Genomic DNA, 18,884 nt, shown 5'->3' on the forward strand with positions numbered 1-18,884 from the left:
AACTTGTACATCAGAAAGTACACTGAAAACATATGAAAAAAATAGCTATCAATTTACTCATTGGAAATTTTAGTATATGAAAAATGCTTAATTTAGAAGTTAAACATTATTGAAGCACACATTATGTAATTTTTAAAAAAGTATTGGCTAAGGAATCTAGCCCACTGAGTACTATTTTAACTGGAATTTTGGTTCAATCACAGAAACATAAATTGAATCAGGAACCTGAACTAAAATGAACCCTGAATCAAAAACCCAAAATGAACTGCACTAATCTGAAGAAACATAAAGGGAACCAAAGCCAAATATGGTAATAATTTTTTTCAGAATCAAAATTCTTTCAGAAAATCATTTGCTTGTGCCTATTTTTTTCCTTTCTGATATATTTTTCATACTTTTAAGAAAATATTATCTAACAAGATAGCGTGTCCTTAAGAAGAACAAGTTTGATATTAAACAAAATGATCATTACACTCTCCTATTCAGAAACCCTTAGCCAACCCAGTCTGAGCAACAAGCTAAAAACCAAGCATTAAAGGGAACTAGGCCTTAAAGGGAACTCCAGAGAAGCCAGGAAAAACACAGTGAGAAAACCAAGAAAGAGGCTACAAGTCCCTGGCCCTGTTCCAAGGTGGAAATGGCTCTGCTAGGGGGAAGGAATGAGAAAGCTAACCTCTATTTTCCTTTTTTTTACAAAAAAAAAACTTTCTCTCCCCTCCTCATGATCTTTTCCCCCTTTCCTCTGGAGACAAAACCAAAACAATATGTACATAGATAAACACCTGAAAACAGTTCTTTCTTTCCTCCACCAGTAATAAATAGGTACTCACCAATTCCAGAAGGAAATTTTGAAAAATTCCTGGAACTTTCTTTTGTGCAGTCAGTTTAATTCAGCAGTACTTCTGTTATTCTTCTCATATGAGGATGGAAAAAATAGTATACATAGAATAAATTAATAACTTTCTTGTCTAACAAGTCTAGTTGTTGTAAAACAAGACCCCTATGACAGCATATCACAAATAAGATCATCAAAAAAAAAAATCTTCCACTCTCTCAAAACAATGCATTTGTATTCTGAAACACAGTTGGCCCTCTGTATCCAAGGACTTCGAGAACTCGAGCCTCTGTAGATTTTGGTATCCAAAGAGGTTGGGGGTCCTGAAAACAATCTCCTACAGACACCAAGGGACCACTGTCCATTCTTTTAATTATCCACAATATGGAACTAAAGAACATTTTTGTTATTCTCATTTTGAAGACATTTATACATTTTCTGTTCATAATTACATTTTCAAATAAATTTTATGTCAAAAGTAATATTAAATCTTGCTAAGCCTTATAAATAGATATTACTGTCTAGCATCCATCACTGAACATTTTTTAAATTAAAAAAAAATGAACCCATCCTTCTAATGACCCAAGAATGTAATCTAATACTGTTATTAACCTAAAGCTAAAATTGAACATCAAAACATTTCTCTACATGAAAACTAAACTCTACTGTTATATCATTTAATTGTACCTCTAGATTCACTTTGAGTGCAGAGCAGCTATAATTCTGAATATTTTTTTCTTGCAAAGTATCCTGATGAGTATAATGTGATCATCATTTACGTGATCCAAGATTAGGATGCTAGTCAAAAGGAATTAGATCAAAATACTGGCCACTGAGTCCTTCAGTATGTCTTCTCTTTATAATAATAACCCTACTTTATTTGTAGAGCCTATAAGGATTTTGATAATCTCTACAGATTAAACACTGAGTGAAATTCATTAAATGATTCAACAAATATTTATCGAGCTCTGATTATGTGCCAGGCATTATCCTAGAGCTTGAAAAGCAGAAATGAACAAAGAGCGTCAGTTCCCTGCTTCCATGATCTTCATATTGCAGTGGTTGGCAGACAGACCAAAAACAGGTAAAAAAAAAAAAAAGTAAATGAACAGGATCAGTTCAGGTGGTAAAAAGTGTTGTGAAGAAAATCCAAAGCATGATGCACAGGGGAAAACTCTATAAGGGATGATTAGAGAAGGCATCTCTCAGGAGATGATGCACTCTGAAACTTTGGGTCCAATCGTTCCAGTTGGAAGAAATATCTAATGACACTGGATCATTTCTTTGGGTGATATACCATTATTTTTGTACCTCCCAAACCTTAAGACACACTGTGAACCGTGATCAAATATATTTTTGTCCATTGGTTTACACTGTGGTCTTCTGGATTTGATCCTAGAACAGATATGATGATCATGTGCAAAGGGACCAATTTGTTGGTCCATCTTCACCTTAGCAACCTTAGTAACCTGAGTAATGAAGAATCCCTTGGGAATATTGGATATCCAGTTTGTCTGGTTCTGAATTCATCCCTCATTCTCCAGGATTTTGAATTAATTTGGAAAAAACTGGTGGTGTTGGATGTTTATGAAATGTAAAGGCTGAGATCTTTAAAGTTCTTTGATATTCTACTAAAAGCATGATTATTTTCTATCAGTCAGCCTCTTAAATTAACATTATTTTGAAGTCTAGCCAGTTCAAAGACTGCAAAATCAACTATGATGCTTGGTGTTTACTGCATCACCTTTCCACATACCTGTCCACAAAGTAGCTTAAGACACACAGTAGCTTCTCACAAATGACCACAGTATCACAAAGTAGTGGTTCTGCCCATAAAGTAGCTGGTTTAACGAAGATGCCATAAGAGACTCTCTCATCCCTTCAAAGAGTTCAGTAAACCCGTCTAGAGCTGTGAGGTCGAGGCCTCCCCCAATTTCTAAAAAATTTCTAACACTTATTCTGACGCTTTTCTCTGCCTCCATGCTTAGGTCTACACAAGTTATCTCTTACTTTACTCGATTGATTTAGACATAAGCCCATCCCTTACACAAGCTTCTATCAAAAAAACAAAACGAACAAACAAAAACTCGTACCAAATGTTTAATCAGTCCAGTAATTCCAGTGGAGATGTGTGCGGGAGGGAGGAGAGGAAGAGTCACGTGGAGCAGATGCAAGCTGCCTTCCGCCCTCTCAGTGGCTGCAACCCCTCCTCCTGTCTCTCCTGACGGCTGTGCTGGGAAGTTTCTGCCAAATTGTTCCCTTTGTCTCAGAAACAATCTGCTCACACCCTAGCCCCTCCGGGGCTCTCTTCTACTCCCCCAGCTCTCATCAAGGTATTTTTCAAAGTAAATACATTTCCCTTTCTGGGAGGAATTCTGGTGCCAACTATTAATAAAATAACATTCCTCTGCCTTGTTACAAGTGATGGTCCAATTTTCATATTGGGACCGCTGGCAATGTTGGAATGGATAGCAGGAGATTCCTCGTATTTTAGAGTTTGGTAAGCTTGACTTTTACCAAAAATAGTTTAAAAACAAAGTGGAGCCACAGGGAGAGGTGCTTAGAAGGGAGGAACTAACAAGTGGTTTTCTACATTTGCTCAAAGGGGAGGCTGTTGATTTGTGAGATTTGTCACCACTGAGTTCCAAAGTGAAGTTACATGAAAGGGCAGACTTTTTCACTTGCTATAGAATTGTATTTTGCTGCAACTGTAACCATGCATAATAAGCTTTTGATACATTTCTTTTAAGTGTAATCATAGGGTTTTACATTTTCTGATCCTCCCCTCTTAATTGAGGGATTGCCACACAAAAGATGATATCATGAATTCCTTAGTTTCATTAGAAACAGCTTCTATTCAGTCCACTTAGGTTAGGTTGTGAGAATCACTTTTCTAAAAAATATATTTATCTGAAAGCCACAGAAAATTTGTAAATATAGGATAGCTTTCGGAAACAGTAGGAGCTAGTATCTTCAGGATGCTTTATTTATATGATACAATGAAATCTGATTCCTTTCAAATTGACAAGTAAATGTAAGTAATGGAAAAACTCATTTTTTATGGAAGCATTTCATGCGGATCTTAGTTTTCACATCATTACATGTTTCTTGCCTCAGTTGATAATGAGCATGTAAACTGCTTCATGCGACTGAAAGAAGTATAATTTTCACTTAGTCTGGGGCTGTGATTATTCTTCAAATATTTATGTATACTTATTATAAACAAACACCCATAAAATTAACTTATCTAGGCTCTATATCCATAGTCAAACCTCCCTCTCTTCTTTCTTGGCCCCAGCTTAGTAATTTCCTTTGACTCACTTTAATCACATTTTACCATCACATTGCTTCTTAATAAGACAGTCAATTCTTGCTATCTCTCTGCAGTGAAATGCTATTCATGAGGCTTGATCTGCACAACCTAAATGATTTCTGCTGTCAGCACAGGGTTGTTTGTCCAAGATGGACAGTGACAGACTGTACCATTTCTATAGCAGCCCTCCTTTGCAAATGCCCAATTTTCCAAGCCTTTCAAAGGTACTAGTAATAAGACCAGTGACTCTCCTAATCAGTTTTCCCTCTGCCTCTATTTGTCCATCTCATGGAAAAGCAGGTGACAAGAATGTAGCCCAGAAGAAACAGAAACGACTGTTTTCTCAGCAAAACTGTTTAGAACTTCAGTTGTCTGACTTCCACAACTGTGAATCTCTTCATGCATCCAGGGCTGCTACCAGTTCCATAAAAATCAGGCTCCCAGGGAAGACCACAGAACAACAGGATCCAATCTACCTAAATGCATGTTCAAAAAATAAAATGACACTTACATGTGTAGGAAAAGCTTTTGGGAAATATATTATGAAGTGATGTTTAGGACAGTGGAGCATTCAAACACTTATCCTGACACCTGCAAGGAGAACATGCAGATTCTAACCAGCACATTTTCAAGAAGCTGGAGGGCCAATTGCAACACACTGTCTTGTTAAAATGTGGATTCCATTCCATTAGATAGACAATTGTTAAATACCTACCACGTATAGGTATGGTGACGGTGACAAAATGAGTAAAATAGTTCCTTCCCTTAAGAAAGGGATATCCTTACAGCAAACGGAGAGGGTGTTAGTAGTAAGAATAATCTTGAATATTTACTGAGTGTTTACCATGTGCCAGGTGCCCCACATGCATTATCTCATGTAATTGTCATGACAACTATTTAAAAGATGATTAAAGAAGATAATTTAGGTGACGCAAACAAACGTCATTTAACACTTGATAAAGTGGACAGTCTCCATTCCAAGAACTGCAAAGTGGGGCAGAAGGCAGGAAGCTTTTACAGGAAAAAGAATACAGAACAAGGAAAAGCAAACAGAAAATATCTGATTGGCTGGGGCCACAGAGTCACCCTTGTTTGGAGTGAGAAGGCCCAGAGTTGGCTTGGCGTTTGGGGGTTGGCTGACTAGATAGCAAGCACTTCTGGTCCAGTGGAACATTCATGGGAACACAAATGTAAGCTCAGTTTCTGTTTGCTGACATGGCACCCCATGCAGGAGCAGCTTCATCTTGGGCCTAGGAATTTATTTCAACACAACCCAGAGATATAAGGGCTGTTATTATCTCTGTTTGCAGATGAGAAGACTGAGACCAAGAGGCTAAATGCTGCACCAAGGCCAGGAGGAAGTGCTGAAGCCTTGATTCAGATTGTGAGTTTGCTGCCAGCGTTTCCATCCCTAGTCCTACTCTACAGCACCCATTACCACGATGCAGAAACAGGAATGGTGGGGACCTGCCCAGGGTTGGGGAGCCCATGAATTTAGAGAGCTAGGAGAAAAATTTTGAAAAGCTTGGAATGCTTCCTCTCTCTCTCTCTCTCTCTCACATACACACATACACATATGTGCAGAATGTCCATTCACTTGAACTGAGAAAACTAAAAGCATTATTCAAAGAAAAGAAAAACAAAAAACAAAAAGTGAAGGGAAAAAATTTCCCTATGCCCATTCTCACCTTTAAATATCACTTACTTGTTTATTTAAGTGATTTAAGGTTTGAGGGGCTGAATTACCCTGATCGTTGCTTAGATTTGCCACTTGACACATGTAATCAAAGCTGCCCTCCAGACTCTCTCTCTTAGACAATTTTTATAGGAAAAGTGAGCTCCGTGGAGTAGAAATGTCATTAATCATGCTCATTTTATCCCATATGCTAAAATTGTCAAGAGTTGATTTCCAACCATGGTCCCCTATTTTATGGGCAAAATTTCCAGCATCTTTAGTGGGGACAAGTTTCACACATCAGGTCTGAAGCTGGATTTATCGGAAGCCTTTACTGAATGTAATACCCAAATAAATTATGGTTTTTCAAAGTTGATTTAAATCCTGATTAGGTAAACCTTGGTAACACAGAAGAATATTAGTTCTCATTCAATGGATTTAATTTCCAGATTTGTTACTGAAGTCATTTATGGTTTTTAGGTTGACTCAGATGGAGACACACAGATAACGAGTTAATGCAAACAATAATAACCCCACAGGATTAAAAAAAAGAAAGAGAAGAAATTAGCCCTAGCAACAGAAAGTAATATAAGTAAAATGTGAGCTGCAATCTCCATGCACCCCAGCCTCAACGATTTCCGCTTTCTGAGCTTTCTGAACATACGCACATTTCCGCTAAAAACAAAGCTGAAACCAGTGCTACATTTTAACAACTTCCTACCTTCCTCTTTCCTTCTCCTGCTCCCTCCACCAGAGAGCAACCCCAGTGGGCGGTCCTAGGTCTCTGCAGTGTTTGTAGATTTGTGGTTCTGATGCTGTTTCTAGAAAAGCTGAGGAAGAGGCTAACAGATGTTCTCTGGTGGACCCTGCCTTTCCTCTTACAGGGCCACCTCCAAAAATGACGAGGAGCAGACCCCATTAGGCTCTGTGGGAGCCAAGACTGCACTGTCACACAGCTTCCTATGAGCATATAGGTCTGGACTCACACTTCCTATATGGCCCTGAGTAGTCTTGAAAACCCCCTCTGCCTCAGTTGCCTTATAAATAAAACCTAGACAACACTTACCCCATCAGGACTTTCACATGGATTACATAAATTGTGTTTGAAAGCAAAGTATCAGAGACACAGCAGCACTCCCCTGCCTCAGTTTGTGTATCTTTCTCCCCCATCCCCACTTCCAAAGTACTCCCAGCTCCCTGCAATTGAGGACAATATCAAGCATCTTTCCTCTCTAGATCATACTATGTCTTCTGGGTTGTTCCTGCTCTGTCGTTCCCTTCTGTCAAAATGACATATCCTCACACTCCCAGAGAATCTCATCCCACCATGGGGGTTACCTCCTTTTCTTTTCTGCATTTTATCTTTGATAGGAACAGTCTATATGTGCTTAACCTGCATGATCTGAGTGTTTGTATCCATAACCCCAAATTCATATGTTGAAACCTAATCCCCAATGCAATTGTATTTGGAAGGTGATTAGGTCAGGAGGGTGGGGACCTCAGGAATGGGATTAGTACTTTCAAGAAAGAGACCCCAAAAAGCTCCCTCACACCTCTGCTATGTGAAGACACAGCAAGAAAATGGCCATTTATGAACCAGGAAGCAAGCTCTCACCAGAAAGATATGAGGCACCCTGTCTTGGAATTCTCAGCCTCCAGAACTGTGAGAAGTTGGGTTCTTTATATAAGGCACTCAGTTGGTGGTATTTTTGTTACATCAGCCTGAGTGGACTAAGACAGCCCCTGACAATTTACAAAGCACCATCATAGCCAAGCCCTCATTTGATCCGTCTCCTGTTCATGTAAGATAAGCAGGATGGGTGTTATTTTTCTCCTCCTTTTATATAAAGAAGTCAAGGGTCCAAGCAATGAAGGGATTTGCTCAAGGTCATATCAAGAGAAAAAGAAGCAGAATTAAGGTTTAATGCCTGGTCTTTTGCTTGAGATAGATCATGGATTCATTCAACAACTATTTGTCGTGATGTCAGCTTTGCACTAAGCTCCATTCCTGAGCTGAAGCTGCATCAGAGCAAAGTGATGTCTCTGCCTTCTTGGAGCTTCCATTTAAATTACAGTAGAGTTACCAAAACTAAGTTAATTCTTACATAATGACAACTAAGTGACTTGCAATACCAAGAGTGGCATAAGTGCTATAAAAAAAAATTAAGCAGGGTAAAAGGATAAATAGAAAGTGACTGGATAGGGGTGAAAAACAAGACTTTTTTAGGTGGATAGTCACGGAAGACATCTCTTGAGCAGAGACCTAAATAAAGTGAGGGAGTTAGTTATGTGAATATCCATAGAAACAGCATTCCAGGCAGAGGGAACAGTGAGGACAAAGGCCCTGAGGTGGGTGTGTGCTTGGCGGGTTTAAGGAACAGCGTGTTCATCAAACACGAACTTTACTGGTGGTTATTAGGTGTTACTTGAGAAGAGCATTCTGTGGTCCAGTAACTTTCGGAACCTTCGGGTAAAGCAGGACTTCCAAGAGCCTCTAGCGGAGGAATGCGCTCTGTAAACCTTGAGCGAGTGGCCGCGCGAAGCGTTGCACAATGTTGTTCAACCATGGAAACCTTCCCTCAAGGAGCATCTCAGGGGATTATTGTTCCACAGAACACTCTGGAAAATGCTGCACCACACCCTGCTTTTACTGGAAAGAGGAAGTCGGGCTAGGAACTAGAACTTAAGGCACTGTGTGAAGCCTTCAGAGTTCACCCCCAGAGGCCCAGAGATCGCATCAGGCAGTGGCCAGCTCCATTTATCCACAGGGATGACTGTTCAGCCGATCCTGTTTTATGTCAGCTATCTGAAATTACTCTTGGCCCCTATTTCCTGCCCGGACCTCTGGTGTTTTCCATGATTTAACCCTGGTTATCAGATTCCAAGCCCCGCCGACCTTCCTCGGGGCTCCCATTTGGGGAAATGGCAACAAGGCAGAACAGGAACGTATGGAAATCTGCTTAGATGGTGCTTCCCCTCCAGTCGGGGATGGAAGGCAGGGCAGGGGGATTTCCAGTGTCCGGCATGAAGTGTGCATTGGGTGGCCTCCCCCACAGCCCAGCCGAGGGCGGGAATTGCTCAGGGTGTGTCACGTGCTCTGAGATCTGCCTGCCTTGCAGGCATCCAGAAGCCCTCAGCTACACACAGGTGGGAGAGGCTGCAGAAGGAGGACTCCCGTTTGGCAGGAAAGCTGCCAGCTGTGAAGATTGCTGATCCCTGCCTAGCTTGGGAAGTATTCCCAAGCCCTCTGCAAGCTACGAAGCCAGGAAATGAATGGGAAGCAGCTGGAGTGGGCCCAGCCCTGGCCTGAGTAGACCGCCCAAGAGAGCAAGCGAAGGCCAGACAGTGGCCCAACCCAGGGAGCCCAGCAGAGTTCAACTGGGTCTGCTGCACCAGAGGAGGCTGTGAGAGGGCAGTGGCTGGTCCCTCGGATATCACCCTGCAAGCTTGGACCAAGTCACCTCAGAAGAGTGCCAGCAGGAGTCATCTGGCGGCTTTAAAAAAATAAATAAATTGTACGTTAATTCCAGATGTTGCTTACTCCTAAAATACATAAAATGTAAGCAGTCAAGTGTAAATACCAGAAGAATTCTTTCTTTGAGGATTTTCAAAGGAAATCTTGCAGAAGATCTGGCTAAAACTTGACCACAGATTAACAAATACATCCTACATAAAATAAGAATTTTTTTCATTATGATGCCTTGTTATGGGAGTTTAAAAGTTGACTCAGGACAATGATCTAAGCACAACTGAGAAATTCTATTGAAAACAGCAAATGACAGATGCCTTGGGTCAGAATTTGTGGGCATTTTCTCTTCATGTGACATAATAGAGAAAATTAAAGATAAAATGACTATTATAGCTTTTACTAAGTGTTGAGACCTTGCTGGCCACCAGGCATTTCACACACAGAATTTTTAATATTTATAATAAGCTAGCATTACTATTCTTGTTTCAGTAATGAAGAACTGAAGTTCAGAAAGTTTAAGTAACATGTCCAATGTCACAAGGTTAATTAAGCAGTGGATCTGGGAAGCAGACCCAGATCTCTCTGAAGAGTCACTCTTTCTCCTGTCACCCACTGCCTCTGTGTTCACATAGGTAGCACCATAGGGTAGTTAGACCTGAGGACATGAAGTCCAAGAGATGAGTAAATTCCTTTCCAGCACATGCATCCACCCACCAGCAATTTATAAAATGCATCATTTTGCTATCCTCTTTGTCAGATGTTGGGAAGATCAATAATCATTTGTATGGTGCTTTGAGAGAATTAGAAGAAAAATGCTAGATTAAAAATATATATATGCCACAAGATAAGAGCAGACGTAAACTGGACCGGTTTGACTGCTCTGTCACCCACATGTCAGTAGCTTTGGCCCCTGACATGAAGCCGCGGGCTTAGATCTCCCTACAAGATATTAAAGGCAGTCCCAGTTGTAGACACCACCTTGCCAGCATCTGGGAAACTTGGTGTTCCTCTCATTCTTTCCTGCTCCTCAAACTGCACTTTAATTCTCCGTACCATTTCAGAAGCCAGTTAAAAAAATTGCAAACACATAACTGTACAATTGGACCCTGCAGGGTCTATGCGAAAACCTCAGGGACTACACACACTTGATCACTTAGGTGTTCACTGTTTTCTGTCGGCCCGACATATGTTTCCAGAACTAATGTCACTCACATTCTTAGCTAAAGATGAGCTAAGTCCTTGCTGTTTAATTTGCTTTTATTTTACTAAGGTATTCGAGTATTCAATTCATAAGCCTACTACAGTGTGTCAGCTACAGGTTGCCACGAAAAAAGAAGGGGAGAGGGAACTGGTTACCACAAAACAATAGGCCATTGGAGTTGCTTTTGCATTTTGTTCTTATTAACAAGATAGTGCATTTATGTACTTTTCATTTACACATCATTGCAATACACAACCAGGGCTGAAGATAGTGCCTAAATTCTTGACTACAGTGATAGTTTGACTAGTATATAATTCAGATAAATCCCTCAGGGTTGTCTGTGTAATCTAACTTCAGTTAACAAGTGGTATCTCTGTAAAAATATGAAAGAGAAAACATGCTTTAGTTGCGTCAATATAATATGCCCAATAACATTGATGATCATGTCTTAGAAAAAGCAAAGTATTATAAAAAACATTTTCTGATAATTTTAATTAGCGTCTCTATTCTCATCCCATAACCATAGTTTGAAAATATCTACAGTTGAAAGAGAAATTGAGGGACCAAATTAATTCATTTACATAAAACTACCAAGAAAGTTAATAACAGTATGCTGTCTGGGATCTAGTTCAAGTTCAACATTAAAGCCACTGCATAAACATTCTTTGTAGTAAAATGAGCTTTAATTTTTAGAGACTTTGTAGCCATTCTTGTAATCATTCAAGGTCAAAAGCAAAAAAGAACAAAGCTTGCCCATGTTTGCAAAAGAAAAAAAAAAGTAGCAAATTTCTTTTCAATCTTTTCCCTACCTCAACAAACTTAAACCAAGCCTTTTCCTTTTAAGCAACTATATCCACTCTTACCTGCCTACCATCTGAATTGTTGCAGTGTTAAATGATTCATTTTAGCATTTGCATCCAAAGGACACCTCCATTTTATGCACAGGTGGATTTAGTGCTATAATCTGAAGATGGTAGAATAACTTCCCTTTGTCCTTGATAACCTGAATTGTGGGATTCTTCTATGAGAAAAATACGTTTCTTTGGGTAAAGCTATTACCTCCTATTAAAACATAAATTCTCACATTTTATCCTGCAATGGAATCACCTGGAGGGCTTTGGTCTCTTAAAAGACAGATTTCTGGGCCCCATGCCCAGAGTTTCTCATTCTTTAGGGTAGGGCCCCAAATTTTGCATTTCTAACAAGTCCCCTGGTGATGCCGATGCTCTTTGTCAAGAAAGCAGCTTCGAGAACTTCGTCTATGTCAGTTCTACATATCTGGGGAGTTAACATAGCTGGGTTCATCAGGGGAAAATAAGAGACTAGCCTGGGACTGCTAGGACATGTCAGGCTATACACAGGGCTCTGAGTAGCAAAACATCATAGACAGGGCAGATATAAAGGAAACTAAGAAGCAGCATCAGAAAAAGAACAAGAAACACTGACGGCATAATAGGAGAAGGTACTTGTGAGAAAAATATCACCACTTATCGATTTACAATTTGGATGCTTGATGAAGCAGTTTACAAGAAAGAAAACAGCTTCTCTGTTGTTAAACTTGAGGAAAAACTTGAGAATAGTAACACTATTTAGGGTCCACACATTAATTACATTTGTGCTTTGCTGAAAGAGGACATTCCCAGCTTAAACAGGGGAGAGTGAAATGTGTAGGTGTGTTCTAGTCAATGCTTGGATAATCGAAAGGTGGACGATGCTTCTGATATCATGGCTAGCTAATGTTTATATTTTGATATCTTTAGCCCTCTTTTTCTCTCTTATTTTCTATATTTTTTTAGTTCCAACTTCTCCTCCCTAATTTCCTTTCCTTGAATCTTACTTCACTCTTCTACAAAAACATACAATTATTTCTAGGGAAAAACCGTTTAGGTCATCAATCTTTTCTTTGTGTTTATTCTTGAAGTCTCTCAAAGGTCAAGAGCGAGCCACCTTCTTTTTCTTTTCTTTTTCATTTTTTTCTTTCTTTCGTTGGTGGGAGTGAGGACCCTCTTTTCTCATTAAAAAGAAAGAAATACATGAACAAGGTTATAAAAATTACATAAATGTTAACATTTGGCAAAGTAATAGTTTTAACCCTTCCCACCTCACCCCCCCTAAAAAAACAATGTGATAGTCACAAGATAATTGCAAGATTTATTCTAAAACTAATTTATGGGGATGTAATCCAGTGATAAGATACACATTTAAAATTGTAGAATGCATCTGTCACTGAGACTCTACATATGAACACATTTGGAGGTGACACATCAAAAATCCAAATTTAATGTCATTTGTGCATGTGGCTGTTACCAGCCATGATAAGACCTTATTCCCTGGGAGGCAGGGGGTAGTATTTGATGATGTGCTTTCTTCTAGAAAGAGGTAGATTTGAATTTTGGATTTCCAATTTGACCATTCAAATCTCAGAAAAAGGGACCTTGAGTCTGAGTTCCTTTGAAAGTATCATCCCATCAAGAAGAATTTATTACGAATGCAGTTATTTTTCCCATACTGTCCAACCCAACAATTTAAGCCCTGAAAACAAAGAAGCCTTTACCATTCCAGTCATGTCAATGGCAGAGCACAAGCATATTCAGATTATTCATTTATCAAACTTGACAACAGTAGGAACACAAAAAATTTAATAACCTAACAACATCTTTCTTAAAGTATTAAAATACTATAGAAAGATGGTTTAAACTGCCAATGAGGCATTTTTCTAAGAGGAAAAAATTCTACGGATGTTTATGACTCCAGCTGATTTTCAGTATATTTGCTTGTTGATGCATATCATGATTCAACCTGATTTTGTAAATTTGAGCCTCATTATTATGCAGTGGTTTCCTTAATTTTAAAATATGGTGAACAAATGCTTTTTCATACTATCTTTAATATGGTCAATGTTAACCTATCACCACGTTTCTTTGTCTGTTTACAAAATGTACGGTTCATTTTCCTTCAACCTTTCAGCTCCGCTGGAAATGCTGGGCAACAGAAAAGAATGAGTTCATGACTCAACCAGCTTATTAGGCTACTCTTTGCAGTGACTATAAATGCTGCCGTCAGTCTCATTTTTATGGTGCTGATAAAGGAAGGTAACCTGTACAACGGAGCTAGTTAAATGACCCAAAATGTCATCACTCAACACTGGAGATGCATTAATTTGTAGTCTTATAATTGGAAAACAGGATATGAAGGCTTTAGGGGCTGGCTGGCCAGCTGGTCAACCAAATAGAATACTGTTATTACAGCAAAAGGAAATGTCGTACAGCTCTTCCCTAAGTGCATCAGAGGATTTATTTTGCAAATCCTTTTCTTTTTCTCTTTTATTGGTTCATTTGCAGCTTTTATTTGCTTTAGCTTCTAGCTAAAACATACTTTACAATGACTGTGTCCTTTCAGAAAATTATCTGTATTCGTTTCCAAAGGACAATTTCTCTGCTTAGCAATATGAAGTAATGTTTGTGGTCACTTTGGAAAGTTGCACAGTTAATGAGATTACTGTCAATAACACAATGAAATGCACGGGGACTCTAGTTCTATGCATTTCCCTCTTATGACATTGTTTGACATTCTATGAGCACAATGTTTCAAATGGTTACATAAGCCACACAATATATAGAAACTATATAAATTGAGATACATAAGCATAGAAAACCAAATGTGTTGGGGAGTCACTTATATTTAGGCATTAAAGAAAAATTTTGGTAAAATTACAAAAATAATGCTGAAACATGATTTAACAGAGGTACTGGCAGATAAGAAATTATTTCACATTTAGTGATTAGACCAAAACCAAAAATACCATAAGAAGGGGTGTGGGTAGGGTATAGCTCAGTGGTAGATTGCATGCTTAGCATGCATAAGGTCCTGGATTCAATCCCCAGTACCTCCATTAATAAATAGATAAATAAATAAATAAACCTGATTACCACCCTCTCAAAAAAATTTTTTAAATACTATAAGAAACATATTTGATAAAATGAAGATTCATTCAAGATTCCCAAAAAGAAGAGTAAGAGAATGTACATATAACCACATCCAGACCTAGAAAAAATGAACGTATATTATTGCATAGAAAACCATGTGGTTAAAAAGTAAATTTGATTATTGTTGAAAATGAGAGAAACCTTGTTTTCAGAAATCCTAGAATAAAATTCAGTGTTTACTGTGAAAAAGATGCAGCTTTGCCTAAGATAGTATATTCAAATAAATGATGATATAGGCAAAACATAGTTTCATCTTTTGACATAAGCATAAAGAAGGAGGGACCAACCTGAGGACTTTTTTTTTTTTTAAGGTTGAAGAGAGAAGAAAAATAGGCCAGAGAAAAGATTGAGATAAGAAGTTTTCTGAAATATCAGAATTTCCATAGTCAACCCCATCAGGGCCCTCCAAGTGATAAGTCAGAAACAGTGTTTGTGAAACCAAAGTCTCCTCTGTTTCACATGAGAGGACTTTACATTTTGAGTAGGAGTCTGCAGTGGCTAAATCAAACTAGCTAAAATAAATTCTAACTGTTGATCTGTGAAGTGTTGAAGACTCTTCACATTCAGAAGTAATTTCTGTGTGTTTCCAAGAATTCACAGAAGAAAACATAAGACTATGAAATTCTTCTAATAACACTTCTTCAGGACATACATGCTACTTTATTCCATGAATCTCCAAGAAGCTTTCCCAAATACGTCTCCCACAGCACCAGTCAATCCCTGGCGGAATTCCTAATTCTGCCTCTTCACCTCAATATTCAGCCGTAATTGAGAACAGCTAGGATGAAAATAACCTGAAGCCACTTCAATAACCTGAAGCAATCCTGAGCACCTTGATTTCCAGGGGAGCGCTATTAACAAGCCTTCCCAGACATGCAAGGGAAAAGGACCCTCACATCCTGGATTCTCCTCTCTCTAGAATTAAGCTTAATGATAAGATTTGTCCCACCCAAACCCTGCACTACCTCAAGCAGCTGGAAACTACTACGTAAGAGTTCTTTGGCCCATCCTTGTTGAAAGGGAAACATTTATGTAAAGACAGAGGTTTTCTAGCTGACCTCATCCAATTCAAGGACCCTTTATTATCCATTGCATGATGCTGCTTCCACAGCAAAGAGGTAGGTAGATGAAAGCAATTAAAACCCAATGAAATCTAGAAAAGAACTGTGAAATTATATTGTATTAAAATGTAGCATTATTCTACCATAATTTTTAAATTATACTAATACAGAATAATACAGAGACCTACCCTCTAAAAAAGTAGACATAAAATTTTAATTCTTTTTTTTAATTATTTTACTCAATTTAACTAGTTCAATTTTTAAAAAAATTTTTCTATGTGCCCAACACCATGATAAGCACTAGGGAAAGAGAAAATTACATGACAAATTCTGTACTAAAAGATTGTGTCCTAGAGGAGACAAGCAAGAAAATCAATGATAACAAAATACTGTAGCAAGCAATACACTAAAGATTTGTACAAGAAGTTGTGGGACAGGGGTTGGGGATATAGCTCAGTAGTGGAGCACTTGCTTGGCATGCACAGGGTCTGGGTTTCAATCCCCAGTACCTCCATTAAGGGAGGAAAAAAAAGAAATAAAAAATTTTAAACTTAAGAAGTTATGGGAATATCCTGGAGGGTATGGATTGAAGGGTCAGGAGTACTTAAGCTGAATACTGAAATAAGTGTATTACAGCTAAGCATATGAAAGGGAAAGAATTTCTACGCAGAGGGAACTGCATGAGCAAAATCATCAAGGTGGGAAAGAGCATGGTACTTTGAAGGAACTGTAAGAAGAATGCTGTGGCTGGGAACACAGAGGACATACAAGAAAATAAGGCTGCAAAGAGAGAAGAGTAGACACTGAAGGTTGCTCTATGCCATGCTGAGTAGTTTTCCTTTGGTCCTGAAGTGCCATTGAAGGATCTTCAGCAGAGGAGTCAAATAGTCTTTTTGGCTTTAGGGAAAAGAAATATTAGTATCTATAAAAAGGGATTAATTGTAGTAGGGCAAATCCAAAGCAGAGAGATCAGTTAGGGTACCAGAGGCAGTCACTTCTCCATGGACTCACAGTGGGGCTGCAGGTCAGCAGGGCCATTCAGAAGCCAGAAAATAGAATCAACAAGATCTAAAGATGAGTTAGTAACAAAGTTGAGGGAAAAGAGAATCTAGGATTTACTTCTGGTTTTGGCACCTTAGAGAGGATTTAGAGAAGAGGAAGTAGATTCGAGAAGAAAGATGTTCACTTCAGGATACGTTGGATTTGAGGCACCTGAAGACACCCAAGGGAAGGTGCCAGGGAAATGGTTGGAAATGCCAGCTCAGAGTTCAGAGGAGCTGCCTGGAGGGAGGTACCTGACTAGAAGTCAACTGTACAAAATAAAGGCCAGGGGTGTGGGTGAGATGGTCCAGAAAGAAAGTATACCATTAGAAGAGGGCCAATGAGAGAACCTCAGAATCACTAACAAAATTTTTTTCAAGCTCTTGAGTTTTGTTTGGAAGTGTTTCTCAGGTAACAATTCATGATTAATATTAATGATATACAAATAATAATCTAAGATTCCTCCAATATTTCATGCATTGGGGCTAGCACAAGAGAGTGGCTTCCTTGATGCAAACCCAAATGTCCCTGCCAATGTCAATTACCTTAGGAAGATCCCAGTATGGGACCCACCTAGGAACCATCAAGTCAAATACTACTGGAGAAGTATTTCAGGAAATTCATGAGATCAAATTTATTTTTAAGGCAAAACTAAGGCATTATCTGCATTTTTCACTTCATTGGTATTTGCAATGACATCAGACAAAATTGCTCGCACTTCAGTATGAATCAAGGAAGTGACACTAACTGTAATAGGAGTCATGGCATTCATCACCTCCATGCATTCACAGCAAAAAGTAATAATAATAATAGTACTGCTTTCACTTAAGAACCTTGGTGAAGTGGTAAAAAGCGTTAATTTCTTATATTCGATTTCGGGTACATTTTGTGTGATGAAATGGGAAATACACATAAAGCATTTCAGAATACCAAAGTACAATGACTGACTCTAGAAAAAGCACTTGTACAGTTGTTTGATTTGAGAGGCTGCACAAGCCACTTTTTTCATGGACTACCATTTTTATTAAAAGAACAACTAACAGAAAAACCATCATGATTCAGACCTGGGTATCTGGAGACATTTTCTCAAAAAATGAATGAAGTGAACCTGTCACTTCAAGGAAAATAACTAATGATATTTGTTGCCAGTAATAGAATTTCAAGGTTAAAGTGAAAATTAGAGTTATGGAAAATTTATATCTGCTACATTAAGCTTGACAGCTTCCCAATGCTTAAAGACTTTTCTGATGAGATCAGTGGTGACATTAACAAGTATAATTTTCTTTAATGTTGTAAAATATATTGTGTCAATCTGTGGGATATTTGCATGACTCAGTGAACTAATATTTTCCAAATGACCAAAGACTAATGTTACAAAATCAAAATATATAAAAGAGTCATTCAAAGTATAAGGCAAACCAATGGATTTTAATGTAACAGGGTACACAAAGCTTTCTGCTATGGATTCAGATTGCAGCTGAACTTTATGTTAACATGTAATAGGTTTATTATTGTTATTTCAAATGATTAAAAATTTCTGTTTTAATTTTGAATATAGTAAATATTGATAGATATTGCTCCAATAAACAAAAGCTCTCTGGAGGTTTCAACAGTTTTTAAGAATTTTAAAGATCCTTGAGACTAAACAGTTTGAGAACTACTCTCTTAGGGAAAAACAAAATAGGTTTTAGAAAGAAGGATCTTCTCACTGCCTCATTGCCCTTCAGTCTTTTCTTTTCTCCTACCTTCTTCATAAGCCCTGTCTAAGCAATCTAGAAATGTCAATATAATTCTTCCATTCACTGGCTACCTTTGTCTACTTCTCCAATACACCATTCAATGGCAGGTCATGGCATTATTACAGAGGAAGTTCTGCATTATCAAATTGAGAACCTGCCCTTCTCAGGAGCTGCTCTGACTTGCCACAACAAAACCATCTTCTCACTCTAATGAGTACATTTTTTTTTCACAATATTTTTAGAATCATTAAGAATTGTGGCTATTTTTCTCTATGACTCTAGCCCTTTCTTACTTCTGAATGTCTTACATTTTATTAGCTAAGCTGTTCAAGCAGAAAGATAATTATTGGGAAGTCTCCTAGCTGGTAACATTTCATTACATCATCTCCATGCACATGTTAAACTTTAATTATTGTCATTTTGCCATATGTGTAAATACATTAAAAATGAGTAAGTTGTGACTAGTCCTAATCAATGAAAGTAAAGACAAATTTATACTTATGAGCAAATAATATCCTTAATGAAACAGCCACATACTTAACTTTCATTTAATGCTGGTGCAAA

The 18,884-nt window shown here is 38.3% G+C and overlaps 1 long non-coding RNA gene across 2 annotated transcripts in view; it reads left to right on the plus strand.

Annotated features, from left to right (window-relative positions):
- LOC140700165 (uncharacterized) overlaps positions 1 to 18,884 on the plus strand; it is a 43,374-nt gene that overhangs the window by 14,917 nt on the left and 9,573 nt on the right. For both annotated transcript variants that reach the window (XR_012078439.1, XR_012078440.1), the window contains exon 3: positions 5,459 to 5,532. This is a non-coding gene — a long non-coding RNA (uncharacterized lncRNA). The remainder of the gene's footprint in view (positions 1 to 5,458; positions 5,533 to 18,884) is intronic.

The sequence above is a fragment of the Vicugna pacos genome, chromosome 12, assembly GCF_048564905.1.
Source record: "Vicugna pacos chromosome 12, VicPac4, whole genome shotgun sequence".
Classification (NCBI taxonomy): Eukaryota; Metazoa; Chordata; class Mammalia; order Artiodactyla; family Camelidae; genus Vicugna; species Vicugna pacos.